Here is a 9260-nt window from a genome sequence, read left to right on the forward strand (position 1 = left end):
AAAATTTTTCAAGGGTATTCAAATTTGAAAGAAGTAAAAAACAATTCCCGACAAAGGGTGTTCAATATATGTTATATATCTCTAAAACGTAATATTTTATCTATAAATATAATATAATTTTTCGACGAATGGTGGTCAGTTGTGGCTTCGCCACTACAAAACGGAGTCTCCGGGTGTTCTGATTACTTTGCGACATTATCACCTGTTCTCTCCTTGTTGTTATTTGTTGCTTCTACTTTTTATTTGCTAGCGTTATATTATTATTCTTTCCCTGTTTAGCCTTATATTCTTTCTTCTGTTAGCTTTATATTAATACTTGCCCATGTTATTATGTCTAGTAGGTGTCTTGACTATACCTCGTCACTACTCCATCGAGGTTAGTCTTCATACTTACTAGACAGGGGCGGATGCACGTTCGATAAAGCGGTGTCACGCGACACCCCTTCGTCGAATTTTTTTATTAAATATATGTATTAATACAGTGTAAAAACGAACAAGTAGAAAACAATGACATCACTCAACACAAATTGTCTTTTGGCACATTGATTATACACCTCTTTTTGCTCTAAAAGCTCAAAGGTTCAAATCTCACATAGCACGTATTTTTGGAAAATATTTGAGAAAACCTTTACTAAGGTTATTGCTTGTCTAGAAGTATGATAATTAAAATTATTCATTCTCGTTCTTTTATAAATTTTGACACTATTTCTAAAAATTTTGCGTACGCCACTGTTACTAGGTACCATTGGGGTGTACTCATGCTACGCTTCTGCACATCTTTTGTGCAGATTCAGGTGCCTCGGAGCATGCCGGTTGTTAGATAGCTGATTATGAGTTGCTGCAGAGACTTCAAGGTATACCTACCATCGCGATCGTAGGCCTCAGAGTCACCTTCTGTTGTCTTTTATTTCCACTGTTTATTTCCATTCCAGAACAGTATTGTATTTACAAATTCTTAGTGAACTCAGTAGAGCTTATGATTTCGTACTATCGGTTTTGGGATATTGTATATGTATTGATGGTTGTTTGCTATGCATGGCATTTTCTACGGAGTTTTGTCCTTCTTCTTCTTCCTTCTCCTTCCTACAGTATCAATGTGCTATAAGAATCTCACACTCCAAGAGCTACAACAACAAAATAGAAGCACCAAGATAACAAGCTCAGAGAATTCACATATAAAGGGGTCATCAATCGATTTCTTTCTTGCTGCTCAAGAACAAATGTTTGTTTTCAAGTTGAGCAACTGCAAACAAATAAATGAAGTTTTTTTTGCTTCAAGATTGCATAATTTGCCAAACATATCTTAACCGAATAGTTATTTTTCCTCATTGAAATCATAATCACCAAGTGTGATGAAAAGGGTAATTCGGTGTACGAAATAATGTGCGTTCATGTGTTGGGTTGTTGTTTAGGCCTTTTCTTTCCTATGTGAATTAAAAGGTTTCTTTGGATCCAACCCAGTTTTCCTAAAGCCCACTGGTATTCAATACATATATAAATATAATCTATGTTATGTCCGCAAGAGAGAAAACTTAAAGGGTACAGTCGTTTTTGAAGAGCTTTGTGAGTGAAGATTGTGTCCTTTTACTTTAAAAAATTTCTGCTCCAGTCCACTTCAAATTGCGTTTTTCAACTCGTTAATCGTTGGATCATATTCAAACTTGAACTAGGGGTTCTTAGCATGTGGTTCTTAGAGCTGAACGATAGAGATTAGATCTGGAGGCTTTTCAGTTTCGGAGGTGTGAGCAGTAGCTCGTTTTTGGGTGAATTCTTTCCTTTTCTTCAATTATTTGGTGCAATCTTATTTTTATAATTACTCTCGATTTGTCATTTAATTTGCGGCCAATTTAGAGAAATTTTATAACTTCTATTGATTAATTCAGGGGAGAAATTCAAAATAACCAGATTTACAAGTGATAATTGAAAAATAGCCACAGTTTCAAAAGTAATCGAAATTTAGCCACTTTTTATGTAAAAATATATCTGAACGAAAACACTATTCAAAATCCGAAAAATATTCCAACATAATATACTAGAGTTCCAGTATATATACCTGTCCAGCATAATATGCTAGAAGTTCATACACAGGTGCTCCAATCTCCAGTATATTATGCTGAAACTTTTTGCGTGTTGGAGTTCCAGCATAATATGCTGAAAGTTCATACACAGGTGTATCGAACTCCGGTATATTATTTTGGACCGATCCATGTTGCTGTAACAGAGACCGGTCCAACATAATATACTGGAGTTCAGTGCACCTGTGTATGAACTTCCAACATATTATGCTGGAACTCCAACACGCGGAAAGTTCCAGCATAATATACTGGAGATTCGAGCACCTGTGTATGAACTTCTAGCATATTATACTGGACTGGTATACTTTGCTGGAACTCCAATATATTATGCTGGAGTTCCAGTATATTTATGCTGGAACTCCATTATATTATGCTGGAGTATTTTTCGGATTTTGAACAGTGTTTTCGTTCAAATTTATCTTTATATAAAAAGTGGCTAAATTTCGATTACTTTTGAAAGTGTGGCTATTTTTGAATGACCACTTGTAAATTTGACTATTTTTGAATTTCTCCCATTTTTACTTATTTCAGTGGAGCTCTGTGGGCCGGAGATTTAGTGTCTTTTGTTTGATTTCTTATTTTGGTGCTAGCGTTTATTTGTTGCCCGTAACCACGAAGGTAAAAAAAAAAAGTTATGCCGGATTTTATACTTGCTGCCCGTAATCACTTGTGTTAGCATTTATTTGTCTTCTCTTCATTTAAATAGATTGGAGAAGTTTAGACTTAGGTATGTTTCCGGTTGCTACCTTGTCGTGCATTTTCGATGCTCGTTTTTTTGCAAAATCATGTAGGGTCTAGAAAGGATCGTACCCGCTTATTCCTGACTTATAGGTTGCACATCAACCAATTTACCATTGCTCCAAGACTCCTTCCACTTACCAAATTTGATGAGAAAAAAGATTCTACACCAAGTTTATCAAAATATTTATTCCTAATCTTGTATAATGAATTTGTAAAATATAGGATATTATAGGCAAGCTTTGCTAATCCGGCGTAATTGTAAATAATTTAACAAGAAATGTAGAGTGAAGATCGTATGATCGAGTCTTTTCGGTCCATCAAAACTTACGAACAATTGAACAATATAAGGTAGACTTTTTTTCCAATCAGGCATAACTTTATTAAGAAATTTTTATGCACGACGACCCGTCATAACTTGTGAATAGGACAAGTTTTTCCTATCTCGCAACACTTATGAATAACTAGTTTTAATGTACGTATGTTGTACGTATAATTTAATTTATTTGTCAAGTGTTACAAAATTGGTATCTAAAAATTATAAATTTTGTATTGTGTATATATATATCCTAAAAAATATTTTTTTGAGTTACAAAATAGATACATATTAAATTATCTAATAAGGTTACAGTTGAGCTAAATGATGCAAGTGTTTATTTGACTAACTTTATGGCTTCTATATTTTGTATTTATGGCATGATAATTCATTGATATATTTGTCCCTTATATGATTTGACAGTATTTTTTTGGGTTCAACAAATGCTCCCAAATTTTTTGATAAGATCATTAAAGTTGGGTATTTGTGTCCCGTAGAAAGTCGAATCAAAACTAACGTCGTAACCAAACTAAAGCAAGAAAGTTATATAATCGTAGAAATTGTTTACCTCTTCATCAACAAAGTTAAATGGCATACACAAGGCCCTCATTTTTTTTGCATTCAGCTTATTTTCGTAAGAATCATCTTTTAAATTATTGCTCATTTCGTATCAACGAATAACTTATTCATAGAGAATTAACGAAAATTGCACTTTCAAAGTTTGTCTCCTTCAAACAAATCCTTTTAATAATTAGTATAATATTTTGTATAAACTGTACTAATGCATAAAATACATGCATGTATGAAATTGAGGAATGATTTCATTGACTCAGATTCCTATCTCGCATAAAAAAGCTCTCGATATATATATATATATATATATATATATATATATATATATATATATATATATGTGTGTGTGGGGGTGGGCAGGTGGCGTGTGTATATATATAGTTGTTATCAGTCCCATTCTCGTATGTACATAAGAAAAAGTACCTAAAAAGGTTTAAGATTTAATCCAATGACTAATAGTTTTCGCATATATGTTTGAGTTAATAAAAGGTCAATTCAAATTATTTTTGTTCTGCACTATGTGCGAGTAAAAGTAGACATATACCAAAGAATTTTCTCATATAATTCTTATATTCATAAATTATGCATTTATAATAGATCTTCACTGAACTCATCATATTACATTCCTCCTTCTCTCGTTCTAAAGAATTATACTAAATTACCAATACCATATTTATCTAATAAATAATTATCCATATAAAAATATACAAAAGAAAATTGGACGTACCTGTGCAACATACAATGATCTTTCTTTTTTCACCGCCAACCTTGTCATGTTTCCTAGGGGTACAAATTATCTTTCGTTGAAAAATAATTCCCGCAACCATGAACATTCGTGGTGATTTTGTTTTTGGGTGATGTGAAGCTATCAGATTTGTTGGGGTTTCTGAAAACCATATTTTGGAGTTCCTTTGGCTTTAATTTGTTTTGTCATTCGTATATAAGTGTATAGACTTTAAAGTTGATCTTTCTTTGTTTGAGAATAAAAGTGACAAATTCATTAATGATCTCTCCTAAATATTAGTAGTTCATTTATAAAAGTTGACTTAGAGCATTTAGTATCGTTATGTAGATACAAATCTAAATTAGGGAGGATGTAATAACCAAAATCGCTTTGCGCGTGTACCCTATCTCGATGAGTATTTTTTTAAAATAACTATTATATTAAAAATTATTTAAGAATAAAATAAAATATAAGCTCCAGAATTGATGAATGCCAATTTTATAAAGCTAACTCAATAAAGAAAGAAATTCTGCTTCATAGAATTCATTGATCATCATTCCATATCTTTAACTTAAAGGTAGTTTCAGTTCAATAATTTTATCATCTCAACTTCACAAATTATTATGCCTCCTTTTTAGTTTATGCAAGAACATATAGAGTTTGATGATTTAAGAGCTTTTTTGATTTTTTTTCCTGTAAAACTATTTTAAATAAACCCTTCGTTTTCACCATTTTCAAGTTGATTCTAAAAGAAACAAATATGGTCAATAAACTAATAGAAGTGTCACGACCCGGAATTCCCACTCTCGGTATCGTGATAGCGCCTAACATATTATTTGCTAGGCAAGCCAACGTTAAATTTAATTATTAGCCATTTTTAACAATTCAAATTAAATGAAAACCAATAAACTGAAATAGAATGAATAAACTAAAATAACGGCGATATCCAGATGCAATCCCAGAACCGGTGTCACGAGTGTACGAGCGACTAGTGTACTATAAATAATAGTCTGAATGAATGCAGAATTGTCTGAGTCGAAATAAACAACTAAGATAATTTAGAATGAAACTTAGGGCTGCGAACGCTGTGCAACTGTACCTCAAGTCTCCGTCAAGCACTGAATCCGAGCAATCTACTGATCGCCGCTAGGACCAACTCCAAAATCTGCACAAGAAGTGCAGAGTGTAGTATGAGTACAACCGACCCTATGTGCTCTGTAAGTGCCGAGCCTAACCTCGATAAAGTAGTGACGAGGATAAGACGGGTCACTTACAATAACCTGTACGCAGTATAGTAATAATAGAAAAGGAAAACATGAAAAGTAAGGTAGTTAACTTATGAAAAAAAAAATACAATTCTTGTAATCAGAGAACCCGACACAATTCTTGTAATCAGAGAACCTAGAATAACCCATCTCACAATTTCATATAACAACACTGGAAATCATCATATTAACACAATGAATAAATAACACACAATCCGTTGCGGCGCAAAATCTGATCCCACCGTACACAGACAATCCTTCTTTATTTCACCACATCAATATCAAAGTAACATATAAAATCCGTTGCGGTGCACAACCCAATCCCACCGTATCAATATCAAAATCCTCCTCTATTTCACCATATCACAACTGTTGCAACATGCAACCCGATCCATAAACAAATTCAATAATTATAATCAATCCAACAACTCAATTCACAAGAATCTCTACGATTAAATAATATGAAAGCAAAGCAGTATAGGAACCCCATACCAAATCAAGGAATACTACAATTAATGCAAAAGCAACAAGACAAGCCAATTATATCTCACTTAAAGTGTACAAATAAAATAATTAAGGCAAGTAGCAATTAATCATGGAGTCACGGAAGGAACGAACAATTCAATACAAGAATAATTAATGATAAGTAACAAGTTACGACATAGAATGTAATTTAAAGCATGTAACATCTAAGACACGAGATAAGATAATTCATGAAATACAGTAAATCATGGAAACAACTATTTTGAAGGCGTATATACACTCGTCACCTCGCAAATACGCCGTTACACATACAATTCACATAACATATAGTTCAAAGGTTCCTAATTCCTTCAAATCAAAGTTAGACCCAACACTTATATCGCTCCGCAATCAAATCAAAGCTCAATCAGAGCCTTTCCTCTTAAATCAGCCTCCAAACCAATCGAATCTAACCAAAATTGACTTAATATCATCAAACAATGCTAGGAAAATCAATTACAATAAATAAAGCAAAGATCTTTACACTATTCCCAAAAAGTCACTAAAATGTCAATTTTACAAAACCCCCAATTCTACCCAAATTCCTAATTTTCTACCATGACAGAGCATAGATTAAGGTTAGAAAAATCAATGGGTATTGATGGAAATGGAAGAAAACGAGTTAAAATATACTAACTTATGAAGTGGGGATGAAATATTTCTTCAAAATTACCTCTAGGCCGAGTTTTAATGTGAAGATGGTGAAAAATGAAGAAAATCTCATCTTTGGAACATTTAAGTCATTGGTTTCACGCCTTCTTTGCGTTCGCGAAGGGCCTGACGTGATTGCGAAGTGCAGCGGCCCAAGTGACCTTAAAGTTCGTGAGGAACGCTATGCGTTCGCGATTGTGTGTCCCTCCTGGCCTTTGCGTTCGCGAGCCTGGGCTCACGTTCGTGTAAAGCTACTGACCAACTCCCGTCAGAATCCCCTAAACCTTCGCATTCGTGATAGAGTGGTCGCGTCTGCGAAGGGTAATCCCCCCTCCCCCAATGCTTCACATTCGTGACCGGTTCCTCGTGTTCGCGTAGAAGAAAACCACCCCATCCCCAAGTTCCCCTTCGCGATCGTGAAGCGCAATGCACCAAACATCAGAAATCTTAGAAACCAGCTATTGCCTAAGTCCAAAATCGATCCGTAGCATATCTGAAACTCACCCAAGCCCCTCGGGCTCGCGTTCGTGTAGAGCTACTGAACAACTCCCCCGAAAATCCCCTAAACCTTCGCGTTCGTAATAGGGTGGTCGCGTTCGCGAATGGTAAGACCCCTCCCCCAATGCTTCACATTCGCGACCAGTTCCCCACATTCGGGTAGAAGAAAACTACCCCATCCACAAGTTCCCCTTCACGATCACGAAGCACAACGCACTAGACATCAGAAATCTCAGAAACTAGCAATTGCCTAAGTCCAAAATCGATCCGTAGCATATCCGAAACTCACCCAAGTCCTTCGGGCTCCAAACTAGACATAAATACAAGTGTAATAGCATCATACGAACTTGCTCACGTGATCAAAATACACAAATAATACCTAGAATTACTAATCGGACATCAAACTGAAACTGAATGATATTTTCAAATAAACTTAAGAACATGCAAATTTACAACCGGACGTCCGAATCACGTCAAATCAACTCCGTTTTGCACCAAATTTTGTAGACATGTCATAAATAGTGAGATGAACCTATACCAAGTTTCATAACCAAAATCTAGACCCGGTAGAAACAAAGGCAACCTGCGGTCAAACTTAGAAATTATTTAAGCCTTCAAATTACTAATTTTCAATAAATCATGTTAAATCAAGTTAGGGACTTTCGAATTCTATTTCGAACATACACCTAAGTCCCAAATCACAATATGGACCCCCCGGACCATCAAAACACTGATCTGGGTCCGGTTACATAAAATGTTGATTATAGTCAACTTAGATCATTTTAAGGCTAAATTTTCACATTTTCTACAATGTTTCACATAAAACCTTATCGGAAAAGACATGGATTGCGCATGCAGATCGAGGAAGGCTAAACAAAGCTATTCGAGATCTCGAAACACATAAATGAAGGCTAATACTCAAAGTAACCTATTGGGTCATCACATTCTCCACCTCTAAAATAAACGTTCGTCACCGAACGGAGATAAAAAGGTACCTAGACTGGTGAAAAGGTGTGGATATCTGCTCCGCATGTTCGACTCAGACTCCCACGTGGCCACCTTGACTGACTAACCTCTCCACTACACTCGAACTAAAGGATAACTCTTGGAATTCAAATTCCTGACCCGCAGGGCTAAAATGGCCACCAGTTCCTCCTGATAAGTCAAATTCTTGTCCAATTGGACTGAGATAAAATCTAACACATGATACTTCCGGAGAATGGAGACATGGAACACCTGATGGACTATTGATAAACTAGGTGGAAATGCTAGTCTGTAGGACACCTCACCCACTCTCTCAAGAATCTCAAAGGGCCCGATATACCTAGGGCTCAAGTTACCCTTATTCCCAAACCTCATCACACCCTTCATGGGTGAAACCCAGAGCAATACCCTCTCTCTAACCATTAATGCAACATCGCGAACTCTATGATCGACGTAGCTCTTATGTCTAGACCAAGCTGTGCGAAGTCAATCCTGAATAATCTTGACCTTGTCCAAGACATCCTGAACCAAATCAATAGCCAACAACCGAGACTCTCCCTACTCAAACCACCCAACTGGTGAACGACATTGCCTCCCATACAATGACTCATAGGGAGCCATCTGCCCGTTCGCTTGGGGGTGAAATGTTGTACTCAACTCAACACATGTGCCTAACTCACGTTGTATGGCCCTCTAGAAGTGCAAGGTGAACTGTGTACCTCGAACATAAATAATGGAAACGGGGACACCGTGAAGACGGATGATCTCGCTGATATAGATCTCAGCCAATCGCTCTGAAGAATAGGTAACTACTACTGGAATGAAATGTGCCGACTTGGTCAACCTGTCCACAATGACCCATACCGTATCGAACTTCTTCTGAGTCTGTGGTAGCCTAACAACAATATCCATGG

The sequence above is a fragment of the Nicotiana tomentosiformis genome, chromosome 8 (assembly GCF_000390325.3).
Source record: "Nicotiana tomentosiformis chromosome 8, ASM39032v3, whole genome shotgun sequence".
NCBI classification, from domain to species: domain Eukaryota; kingdom Viridiplantae; phylum Streptophyta; class Magnoliopsida; order Solanales; family Solanaceae; genus Nicotiana; species Nicotiana tomentosiformis.